The sequence below is a fragment of the Bubalus kerabau genome, chromosome 13 (genome assembly GCF_029407905.1).
Source record: "Bubalus kerabau isolate K-KA32 ecotype Philippines breed swamp buffalo chromosome 13, PCC_UOA_SB_1v2, whole genome shotgun sequence".
Classification (NCBI taxonomy): domain Eukaryota; kingdom Metazoa; phylum Chordata; class Mammalia; order Artiodactyla; family Bovidae; genus Bubalus; species Bubalus kerabau.
This window is the reverse complement of record NC_073636.1, coordinates 5,543,773-5,556,039: the sequence shown is the minus strand read 5'-3', so window position 1 is coordinate 5,556,039 and position 12,267 is coordinate 5,543,773. Positions and strand designations below refer to the sequence as shown.

The window sequence follows — 12,267 nt, the reverse complement described above, 5'->3', positions numbered from 1 at the left end:
CAGCATCAGTCCTTCCAATGAATATTCAGGGTTGATTTCCTTTCGGATTGACTGGTTTCATCTTCTTGTAGTTCAAAGGAATCTCAAGTCTTCTGCTGCTGCTGCTGCTGCTAAGTCGCTTCAGTCATGTCTGACTCTATGTGACCCCATAGACAGCAGCCCACCAGGCTCCCCCGTCCCTGGAATTCTCCAGGCAAGAACACTGGAGTGGGTTGCCATTTCCTTCTCCAATGCATGAAAGTGAAAAGTGAAAGTGAAGATACTCAGTCGTATCTGACTCTTAGCGACCCCATGGACTGCAGCCTACCAGGCTTCTCTGTCCATGGGATTTTCCAGACAAGAGTGCTGCAGTGGGTTGCCATTGCCTTCTCCGCAAGAGTCTTCTCCAATGCCACAATTCGAAAACACCAGTTCTTTGGGACTCAACCTTCTTTATGGTTGTACTCTCAAGGATAAATTTATTTCCAGTGTTGCTCTTGAGGATGGAGCATATTTTATTGAGGATTAATCGAAATTCAGAAGTTAAACTTTAGTATAACCCCAAATTTGAATAAATAGTTATCATGAAAATCGGACAGATATGACTTTGCTTATTTTACTTGTTAAATATCTGGAGTGTGCCAGATCTTTAAAATGTAGAGAGCAAAAAAACAAAACAAAACAGGGCAGCTCTTAATTCTATATTCTCAGCCATTGCACATCCTGTGAAATCTCAAAGTTCACCCCATGATTTCTGTTAGTCCTTAAAAGCTTACCATGTCTTTTGTTTCTGAGCTTCTGTTTTTATCTATAGTGTTTACACCTCTTGCCATGCTGACCCCCAAAGTAAAAGTCATCTCCTCTTGATTTCCAGAAGATACTACAATAAAAAAGAAAGCTATGCAAAAATGTACTGTAGCAGATCATGTGTATTGTTTTACTCGTGATTTGGGATCCTTGGAGAGGTTACAGTTCACACTGTCTGTTAGGAACCTGTGGGTCATTAACAACCTTTATTGGTTTCTTTGCCTTCCTATCTCACTGCAGATACCGCATGCCTCCTGGGCCAGCTCCTAAAGAAACTGTGTGTGTGTGAAAGCTGCTCAGTCATGTCCGAGTCTTTGCAACCCCACAGGCTTTAGTCCGCCAGGCTTCTCTGACCATGGGATTCTCCAGACAAGAATACTGGAGTGGGTTGCTGTTTCCTTCTCCAGGGATCAAACCCAGGTCTCCTGCCTTGCAGGCAGATTCTTTACCCTCTGAGCCACCATGGCCTGGTCCCCAATTCTGTCATAGGTTCTGCTTCTGGAAGATCCAATTAAAGACAATAAAGACAATTGGCACCCCATTTCATAGGGAGCTACTGTAAGTCACATGGTTTTGTGAACTACATGAGGTAATTTGTGTAAGACACATGAAGAGTGGCATTTAGTGAGGCCTCAGTAAAATATCTAGAATTCATGGAAGTCTCTAGAATGACTCAGTTCCTTCACTTTCCATCCTGTCAATCTCCATTCAAGATTCAAGCTTGGGGTCGAGCCTGTGATTGGACTGAAGGGTGTCAGTTGGCCCCGCTGTGGTCAGGGTTGTGCCCCATGAGGACGATGTGGAGGTAGGAACAGGACAGTGTCCCTAAGGAAGGGGCAGCTGGGGTTGCCTGACCTTCCCCTGGAGTTCTAAGCCCTGTTCCATGTATGAGGTAATGGAGACTCAGAAAGATACTGTTGTTGTTGTTGTTCAGTGGCTTAGTGCTGTCCAACTTTTTGTGACCCCATGGACTGAAGCACACCAGGCTTCCCTGTCCTTCACCATCTCTCAGCATTTATTCAAACTCACATCCATTGAGTCAGTGATGCCAACCAACCATCTCATCCTCTGTCATTCCCTTTTCCCCCTGCTTTCAATCTTTCCCAGCATCAGGGTCTTTTCTAATGAATCGGTTCTTTCCATCAGGTAGCCAAAGTGTTGGAGCTTCAACTTCAGCATCAGTCCTTCCAAAGAATATCCAGGGTTGATTTCCTTTAGGATGGACTAGCTTGATCTCTTTGCTGTCCAAGGGACTCTCAAGTCCAAGGGACTAACCCTAACACCAGAGTTAAAAGGCATCAATTCTTCAGTGCTCTGCCTTCTTTATGGTCCAAATCTCACATCCATACGTGACTATTGGAAAGACCATAGCCTTGACTATATGGACTTTTGTTGGCAAAGTGATGTCTTTGCTTTTTTAATATGCTGTCTAGGTTTGTCATAGCTTTCCTTTCAAGAAGTAAGTGTTCATGGCTGAAGTCACTGTCCACAGTGATTTTGGAGCCCAAGAAAATAAAATCTGTCACTGCTTCCACTTTTTTCTCTTCTATTTTCCCTGAATTGATGGGACCAGATGCCATGATCTTCGTTTTTTGAATGTTGAGTTTTAAGCCAGCTTTTTCACTCTCTTCTTTCCCCTTCATCAAGAGACTCTTTAGCTCCTCTTTGCTTTCTGCATTAGGATGGTATCCTGGGATTTACCAAAATCACACAGCCAACTAGTAGAGCAGACACTGTATCCATATCCTTTAATTCTAGACCCTTCTACAATGTTTGTGAGAGAAAAAAACCACTGATCATGATTTGGCACTAACTTCACATGTGAGCCTGAAAATGTACTTAATGTACCAATCCTCAAATTGCTGGCATAGTGAAATTATTTCTTATTTGTGGTCTTTTGCTTCAGATGAGTTGCAGAGAAAATAAGCTATTGATTTTCCAAATCTTCTGCAAGTTATTGATGAAAAGTAAGTACTGAGATTTCCAGCTGGGCTCTAAAATGTCGACAGCAGCAAACATTACAGTGATGCTCCTGTGAGTTTGGAGAAAGAATGTTAAAAGGTCACTACGTCTGTGTCAAGACAAATTGAATGAACTGGAAGCAAGAAGGAAAAAAGAGCTGCATTCTGGGGGCAAAGAAAAATAATTTTTGTTGTTGTTCAGTCACTGAGTCGTTTCTGACTCTGCAACCCCATGGACTGCAGCATACCAGGCTTCGCTGTCCTTCACTATTTCCTGGAGCTTGCTCAGATTCATGTCCATTGAGTTAGTGATGCTGTCTAACCCTCTCATCCTCTGCTGCCCACTTTTTATTTTGCCTTCAGTCTTTCCCAGCATCAGGGTCTTTTCCAGTGGGTCGGTTCTTTGCATCAGGTGGTCAAAGAAAAACAATACAGCATTATAATGAAATGTATTTAAATTCCAGCCAGAGGAAGAAAAATCTGGCTTGCAGCAACCAGTCAAAGTCCATTTTATTATTATTATTTTCGTATGGGGAACCATGGACTACTTATGACAAAGAAATAGTCCCAGTGAGCAATGGGAATCAGACCAGCAGGTCCAATTATAACCCAAAGGCATGGTTTGACAGTTATGTGCTGTGGAAAAAAAGACTTTTGGGTCTCCATAAATTACCCCAAATATCCCCATTCTTGACAGTACCACCAGTCAAGGGGTTATCTTTGACCTCAGAGGAGAGCATTACTAATGTAAAAAGATCTTTAGTCTATTGAGGGAATAGGCACTATATATAAATCTCAATATAGTCTCAGAAATAACTTCTAGCACATAAAAACTTTCTAGATTTCAAGAACAAATGTCACCATCTGAGGTGAAATTACATATTTCTGTGGCTCGGTGCAGTGTAGGAACATTTTTAGAATAAACTGTGGGGCTATGACCCCATTTCACAACCTACCCACAATAAATTTACCTTGTAAATTCACCCAAATAGCAACAGCTACTAAAACTCCTTAGAGAGACAGATAAAGTGACCTTCTTTAGTAACCAGATGCTATTATTTTTAGGATATGTTTTACAGAACAATTTTCTGTGTTTTTGCAATAAAGAAAATTATTTTGACCTTTGTACACCTAAGTTTGTTTAAAAAACACACAACCCTACTATTTCTAGCTATAAACCAGACTTGGAGAGAACTTTTGGCTGTGGTTCTTCTTTGGGTTGACTTGGCAGTGAATGTATTGTTTTGATCCATGTTTAATCTGGACAGTCACCATTTTTTTGCATTCAGTGAGATTTCAGATGATTATGTATGCCTCTTTTTAAGCAAAGGATAGCTAAATGCATCTCATTCTTCTTAGAGATCAGGAAGAAAACTAAAAAACAGTAGAGTAAGACCTTAATTAACTCAATTATTGGAGAGATTTATATTTAGATTTGAGACTAAACAAAGTCAATCAGGAAATCCTTTTTTTTTCCTCCAAACATTTTTAAATTAAAAAATGCCATAAAAATATTGTGATGACACATTCAGTTCAGTTCAGTTCAGTCGCTCAGTCGTGCCCGACTCTTTGCAACCCCATGAATCGCAGCATGCCAGGCCTCCCTGTCCATCACCAACTCCCGGAGTTCACCCAGACTCACGTCCATCGAGTCAGTGATGCCATCCAGCCATCTCATCCTCTGTCGTCCCCTTCTCCTCCTGCCCTCAATCCCTCCCAGCATCAAAGTCTTTTCCAATGAGTCAACTCTTCGCATGAGGTGGCCAAAGTACTGGAGTTTCAGCTTTAGCATCATTCCTTCCAAAGAAATCCCAGGGTTGGTCTCCTTCAGAATGGACTGGTTGGATCTCCTTGCAGTCCAAGGGACTCTCAAGAGTCTTCTCCAATACCACAGTTCAAAGGCATCAATTCTTTGGTGCTCAGCCTCCTTCACAGTCCAACTCTCACATCCATACATGACCACAGGAAAAACCATAGCCTTGACTAGACGAACCTTTGTTGGCAAAGTAATGTCTCTGCTTTTCAATATGCTATCTAGGTTGGTCATAACTTTCCTTCCAAGGAGTAAACGTCTTTTAATTTCATGGGTGCAGTCACCATCTGCAGTGATTTTGGAGCCCCAAAAAGTAAAGTCTGACACTGTTTCCACTGTTTCCCCATCTATTTCCCATAAAGTGATGGGACCAGATGCCATGATCTTCGTTTTCTGAATGTTGAGCTTTAAGCCAACTTTTCCACTCTCCACTTTCACTTTCATCAAGAGGCTTTTTAGTTCCTCTTCACTTTCTGCAATAAGGGTGGTGTCATCTGCATATCTGAGGTTATTGATATTTCTCCTGGCAATCTTGATTCCAGCTTGTGCTTCTTCCAGCCCAGCGTTTCTCATGATGTACTCTGCATAGAAATTAAATAAGCAGGGTGACAATATACAGCCTTGACGTACTCCTTTTCCTATTTGGAACCAGTCTGTTCCATGTCCAGTTCTAACTGTTGCTTCCTGACCTGCATACAAATTTCTAAAGAGGCAGATCAGGTGGTCTGGTATTCCCATCTCTTTCAGAATTTTCCACAGTTTATTGTGATCCACACAGTCAAAGGCTTTGGCATAGTCAATAAAGCAGAAATAGATGTTTTTCTGGAACTCTCTTGCTTTTTCTATGATCCAGCAGATATTGGCAATTTGGTCTCTGGTTCCTCTGCCTTTTCTAAAACCAGCTTGAACATCAGGAAGTCCACAGTTCACGTATTGCTGAAGCCTGGCTTGGAGAATTTTGAGCATTACTTTACTAACTTGTGAGATGAGTGAAATTGTGCAGTAGTTTGAGCATTCTTTGGCATTGCCTTTCTTTGGGATTGGAATGCAAACTGACCTTTTCCAGTCCTGTGGCGACTGCTGAGTTTTCCAAATTTTCTGGCATATTGAGTGCAGCACTTTCACAGCATCATCTTTCAGGATTTGAAATAGGTCAACTGGAATTCCATCACCTCCACTAGCTTTGTTTGTACTAGACTTTCCTTTTAATATAGTGCAGGATGGCAGGTAAAAGCAAATGGGTTTGGACTTAATTTATACTTTAAAAGTTTTATTGGAATAGAGTTGATTTACCGTGTGGTGTTAGTTTCAGGTGTACAGTGCAGTGATTCAGTTCTACTTATACATATACACATACCCAGTCTTTTAAAGATTCTTTTCTCATAGGGTATTACAGAGTATTATGTATAGTTCCCTGTGCACCACAGTAGGTTTTTGTTAGTTATCTATTTCATGTCGTGTGTATATGTCAGTCCCAATATCCCAATTTATCCCTCTCCCATTAACTCCCTGGTAACCAAAAGTTTGTTTTCCACAACTGCAACTCTATTCCTATTTTTCAAATAAGTTCATTTGTACCCCCCTCCGTCTTTTTTTTAAGATTTCACATATAAGTGATATCATGTGATATTTGGAGAAGGCAATGGCACCCCACTCCAGTACTCTTGCCTGGAAAATCCCATGGACGGAGAAGCCTGGTAGGCTGCAGTCCCTGGGGTCGCTAAGAGTCGGATACGACTGAGCGGCTTCACTTTCACTTTTCACTTTCATGCATTGGAGAAGGAAATGGCAACCCACTCCATTGCTCTTGCCTGGAGAATCCCATGGACGGAGAAGCCTGGTAGGCTGCAGTCCCTGGGGTCGCTAAGAGTCGGATATGACTGAGCAGCTTCACTTTCACTTTTCACTTTCATGCATTGGAGAAGGAAATGGCAACCCACTCCAGTGCTCTTGCCTGGAGAATCCCAGGGGTGGCGGAGCCTGGTGGATTGCCATCTATGGGGTCGCACAGAGTTGGACACGACTGAATCGACTTAGCAGCAGCAGCAGCAGCATGTGATATTTCTCTCTCTCTCTGACTTACTTCACTCAGTCTGACAATCTCTAGGTCCATCGTGTTGCTGCAAATGGCATTTTTCGTGTGTGTAAAAATTTTACTCAAGTATAAATATTACTCATATATATACTTTAGTAATATTTATACTCGAGTAAAATTTATAATAATATTTATACTTGAGTAAAATTATGCCTCAGAAAATTTTGAAAGATTTTGGTAATACACACCTCACACTTTCTTAGTCCTTTCTGTGTCCCAGTTACTTTTCTTATTTTTGTATGAGTATCTCTCTGTGTGTGTATATGTGAGTATTTGTTGTTTAGTTGCTAAGTTATGTCCAATTCTTTTGCACGCTCACCAGGCTCCTCTGTCCACTGCATTTCCAAGGCAAGAATGCTGGAGTGGATTGCCATTTCCTTCTTCAAGGGGAATCTTCCCAACCCAGGGGTTGAACCCGCAATCTCCCATATTGGTAGGTAGATTCTTTACCACTGAGCCACCTACACATTAATACATTTAATCCTATGCCCCCGTGGAAAGCAGGAACTGTTAGAAACATTTGCATTTTATGGATTAGGGAACTAAGGCACTGACAAAATAAGTAACCCACCAAAGTTACAATGCAAGGAAGACCCACAGCGGGACCCTAGTGCTCTGTCTCCCAGAGCCTGTCTTCTTAACCACCACCCTGCATTGCCCTGAGGTCAAGTTCTTATTATGCTTCTTCATGGAGGGACTATGGTCTCTTTTACAGAATTTTTAATAGAACTTTTGTATAGTTCTAAGGCTTCCCTGGTTGTTCAGACGGTAAAGCGCCTGCCTGCAATACGGGAGACCTGGGTTTGATCCCTGGGTTGGGAAGATCCCCTGGAGAAGGAAATGGCAACCTACTCCAATACTCTTTCCTGGAAAATTCCTGGATGGAGGATCCTGGTAGGTTACAGTCCATGGGATTGCAAAGAGTCGGACACGACTGAGCAACTTCACTCATAAGGAACTATTAAAAGATCTTCACAGCCCAGATAATAATGATGGTGTGATCACCTAGAGCCCGACATTCTGGAATGTGAAGTCCAGTGGGCCTTAGGAAGCATCACTAGGAACAAAGCTAGTGGAGATGATGGAATTCCAGCTGAGCTATTTCAAATCCTAAAAGATGATGTGGTGAAAATGCTCCACTCAATATGCCAGCAAATTTGGAAAACTCAGCATGGCCACAGGACTGGAAAAGGTCAGTTTTCATGCCAATCCCAAAGAAAGGCAATGCCAAAGAATGCTCAAACTACCACACAATTGCACTCGTCTCACACGCTAGTAAAGTAATCCTCAAAATTCTCCAAGCCAGGCTTCAGCAATACGTGAACTGTGAACTTCCAGATGTTGAAGCTGGATTTGGAAAAGGCAGAGGAACCAGAGATCAAATTGTTAATATCCACTGAATCATTGAAAAAGCAAGAGAGTTCCAGAAAAACATCTAGTTCTGCTTTATTGACTATGCCAAAGCCTTTGACTGTGTGGATCACAATAAACTGTGGAAAATTCTTCAAGAGATGGGAATACCCGACCACCTGATCTGACTCTTGAGAAATCTGTATGGAGGTCAGGAAGCAACAGTTAATAGTGGACATGGAACAACAGACTGGCTCCAGATAGGAAAAGGAGTACGTCAAGGCTGTATATTGTCACCCTGTTTATTTAACTTATATGCAGAGTACATCATAGAAATGCTGGGCTGGATGAAGCACAAGCTGAAATCAAGATTGCCAGGAGAAATATCAATAACCTCAGATATGCAGACGACACCACCCTTATGGCAGAAAGTGAAGAGGAACTAAAGAGCCTCTTGATGAAAGTGAAAGTGGAGAGTGAAAAATTTGGCTTAAAGCTCAACATTCAGAAAACTAAGATCATGGGGTCTGGTCCCATCACTTCATGGCAAATAGATGGGGAAACAATGGAAACAGTGGCTGACTATTTTCTTGGGCTCCAAAATCACTGCAGATGGTGACTGCAGCCATGAAATTAAAAGACGTTTACTACTTGGAAGGAAAGTTATGACCAACCAAGATAACATATTAAAAAGCAGAGACATTACTTTGTCAAGAAAGGTTGGTCTAGTCAAGGCTATGATTTTTCCAGTAGTCATGTATGGATGTGAGAGTTGAGCTATAAAGAAAGCTGAGCGCTGAAGAACTGATGGTTTTGAACCGTGGTATTGGAGAAAACTCGTGAGAGTCCCTTGGACTGCAAGGAGATCCAACCAGTCCATTCTTACGGAAATCAGTCCTGAATATTCATTGGAAAGACTGATGTTGAAGCTGAAACTCCAATATTTTGGCCATCTGATGCAACAAACTGACTCACTGGAAAAGATCCTGATACTGGTAAAGGTTGAAGGTGGGAGAAGGTGACAACAGTGGATGAGATGGTTGGATGGCATCACTGACTCGATGGACATGAGTTTGAATAAACTCCGGGATTTGGTGATGGACAGAGAGGCCTGGTGTGCTGCAGTACATGGGGTTGCAAAGAGTCAGACATGACTGAGTCACTGAACTGAACTGAACTGAGGAGGGAAACATCAACTTCTGGATGATTCAGTTGCTGTGGTTTGCTGGTGTGGGAGAGACGAGGCATAGATTAAATTCCCTTTTATTCTATGATCACCTTCAAGAGCTTGGGAAGGTCACTTTGGGCCTCGGGATTCTGCTTTTTGCCTTGAATTAAAAAGATTAGGCTAGACCCAAGCTGTCCTATAGATAGCCTCTAGTCTTTTTTTTTTTTTCTCCAGTGATTAAATATTTATTAGACTATGGACTAAACCCCAGCATTTATTATATCCAAAGTCCATTTACTCGCTTGCTGATCTGTTTTCTGACTTAACACAAGGTAAGCCTCTAGTCTTATATGACCAACAAGCTCTTGAAATGTGGCCAAATTGAGATTGCCCTACATGTAAAATCCACACTGGGCTTCAGAGCATTAGTATGAAAAAAGTAATGTAAAGTGTCTAGATTTTTTTATGTTAATTATGTATTTAAATGATAATATTTTTCTTATCCTGGGTGAAATAAAATATATTAAAGTCAATTTCACCAGTTTATTCTTCTAGGAACTTTAAAATTCCATGTGTGTCTTAGGTTATGGCCCACATGAAATTTCGATTGGATTGTAGCAACAGTTCTTCACTCACATGGCCTTTGATATTTCCAGCTGAAACACCCTGATAGACATAGGCAGGGAGATGCACAATTCCAGAAACATTAGCTTTATTATCAAGATTTTCTCACTCGCTGAAGAAAATTTTAGACTGCATGTGCATGACAATGACATTATAAAAGTAACTCAAGTCCTCACCAAGTCATTAAAAAAGTTAATTACTTGCAAATGTTGCTGTTTGTTATTAGGAACAAATTATTTGGTAACACTTTAAACTGAGAGATCATTCTGGTATGTTAAGATATCACAAGTGCCCCAGATATTTCTAATAATCCTTCCAATCCTGAAATTCTTCAGTTCTTTTCTGATGGAAACTCAGCTGTGGAGTTTCTCTAAGATGAAAATGGAGGAATAAAGATTTTGAGGTTGAACACACAACAGGTTTATAATTTGGAAAATGTCAGGAGTACTCCCATTGTGAGTGTGTGTGTGTGTTAGTTGCTCAGTCGTGTCCAACTCCATGGGACCCCATGGACTGTAACCCACCAGACTCTTCTGTCCATGGGATATTCCAGGCCAGAATACTGGAGTGGGTTGCCATTCCTTCTCCAGTGGCTCTTCCTGACCGAGGGATTGAACCCAGGTCTCCTGCATTGCAGGCAAATGCTTTACCATCTGAGCTACTCGGGAAGCCCCTGACATCGTTTACCTCTTTTTTACTGAGGAGCTGATAATCTTGGGAAGCTGCCAACAGTGGGCTCACGGGAGGAAAGCAGATTCAAGGCAACAGGACTGACGTACACAGATGTGCGCCCGGTGTTCCTCCCGTGGTTTGTGGTTTTGCCCCGGGGGGTGCTCGCCACCACAGGCAGCTCTGTTTCCACCTGCACAAGGTGTGGCTAGAGCAGCTGTGTTCTCAGTTTCCACTGTCAGTGGCGCTGACGGCTCAGGCAGCTGTCCCAGCAAGCCCTGGGGATAATCTTATCATCTGCCTTGGCCCCGGCATCATGCAAGTTGGATGATAAAGATCAGCTTCTGCTTAAAAGTTGTACTTCTGGATAATTTATCATCTTAAGGGTGTTATAGAATATAGAAGGTGTCAGCAGTCAGAGGGAAGATAATAATAACTCAGAAAGAATTCTTAACTTTTCTTTAAATAATGTTATAAATCGTTTCACTAAATCCATGTAGTATACTACAAATCTATCCCAGAAAAAAAGATTTATTGAATAAAGGATGAATCAGAGCCAGAGAGAACATAAACCACTTGAAAAACTCTTTCCTTCCCCTACAATTTTCCTCCCCTCCTTCAGATCATCATTGGAAGCCATAATGACACAGTTGGATCATCTGAGCTTTCTGCATTCAAGGGGTTAATATTGGAATACAGTGGTGCTCACAGTGTGGTCCCGGCTCACAGCACTAGCATAACATGGGGATGTAGACGTGTGAATCCTTGGGTCTCACCCCAGACGCTGAAGCAGATGTCGGCAGTGGAAGCCCAGGAACTGATGCTTTAACAAGCCCTCCAGGATATCCTCCCACATGTTAAAGTGGGAGAACCTGTGCTGTGTAAATAAACACTGCTGGTTCTGGACCAGATTCCTTTACCAGCTGGTGCTGTCACTCGTGAGTGTGGGGTGGGCAGCTAACAGCCCATAGTTACAGCCTTCACTAAACAATTGTCCTTGGTTGAAAGCCCTTGCCCAGACATGGAAACGTGTCAGGGGTGACACCACAACCTCCCCCGGAGCCAGGCCAACCAGCGACTGAGGTGGGCTGTAAAAGTCCAGCTCGTTATCTCAAGACCTGGCAGTTCTGCAGCAGGGCTCTTCCGTGGACTCAGGCCGAGGTCAGACTTCACCTGATGCCGAGTCCCTGGTCGTCTCCTTGCCTTTCCCTCTGCTCTCTTACTCCTTATACAGAATCCTCCCTCAATACCACCCAGCACTGAATCCTTGTCTCAGGCTCTACTTTCCAGGCAATCTGCTCACCTACAATCATAGGTCAGGAGACCATGACCTGTGGGCCAGCCACCAGTTTGTGCAAATAAAATTTTATTGGAAAAGAGCTGTGCCTGCTATTTGTATATTGCCTATGGCTGCTTTTGCATCATCACAGCAGACCTAAATTGGAGAAGGCAATGGCAACCCACTCCAGTACTCTTGCCTGGAAAATCCCAGGCAAGATGGAGGAGCCTGATAGGCTGCAGTCCATGGGGTCGCTAAGAGTCGGACACGACTGAGAGACTTCACTTTCACTTTCATGCATTGGGGAAATGGCAACCCACTCCAGTGTTCTTGGCTGGAGAATCCCAGGGACGGGGGAGCCTGGTGGGCTGCCATCTCTGGGGTCACACAGAGTTGGACACGACTGAAGTGACTTAGCAGCAGCAGCAGCAGCAGACCTAAATAGTTGCAACAGAGATCGTGTAATTCACAAAGCCTAAAATACTTAACTTTTTAAGGAACTAAAGGAACTTTTAGGAACTT

General features: G+C 42.6%; 1 long non-coding RNA gene across 1 annotated transcript in view; it reads left to right on the top strand.

The window, feature by feature from the left end:
- LOC129625288 (uncharacterized) overlaps positions 1–12,009 on the top strand; it is a 28,037-nt gene extending 16,028 nt beyond the window's left edge. The window contains exons 2-4 of the long non-coding RNA XR_008701311.1: positions 2,693–2,753; positions 6,978–7,088; positions 11,089–12,009. This is a non-coding gene — a long non-coding RNA (uncharacterized LOC129625288). The remainder of the gene's footprint in view (positions 1–2,692; positions 2,754–6,977; positions 7,089–11,088) is intronic.
- The last annotated feature ends 258 nt before the right edge of the window (positions 12,010–12,267 follow it).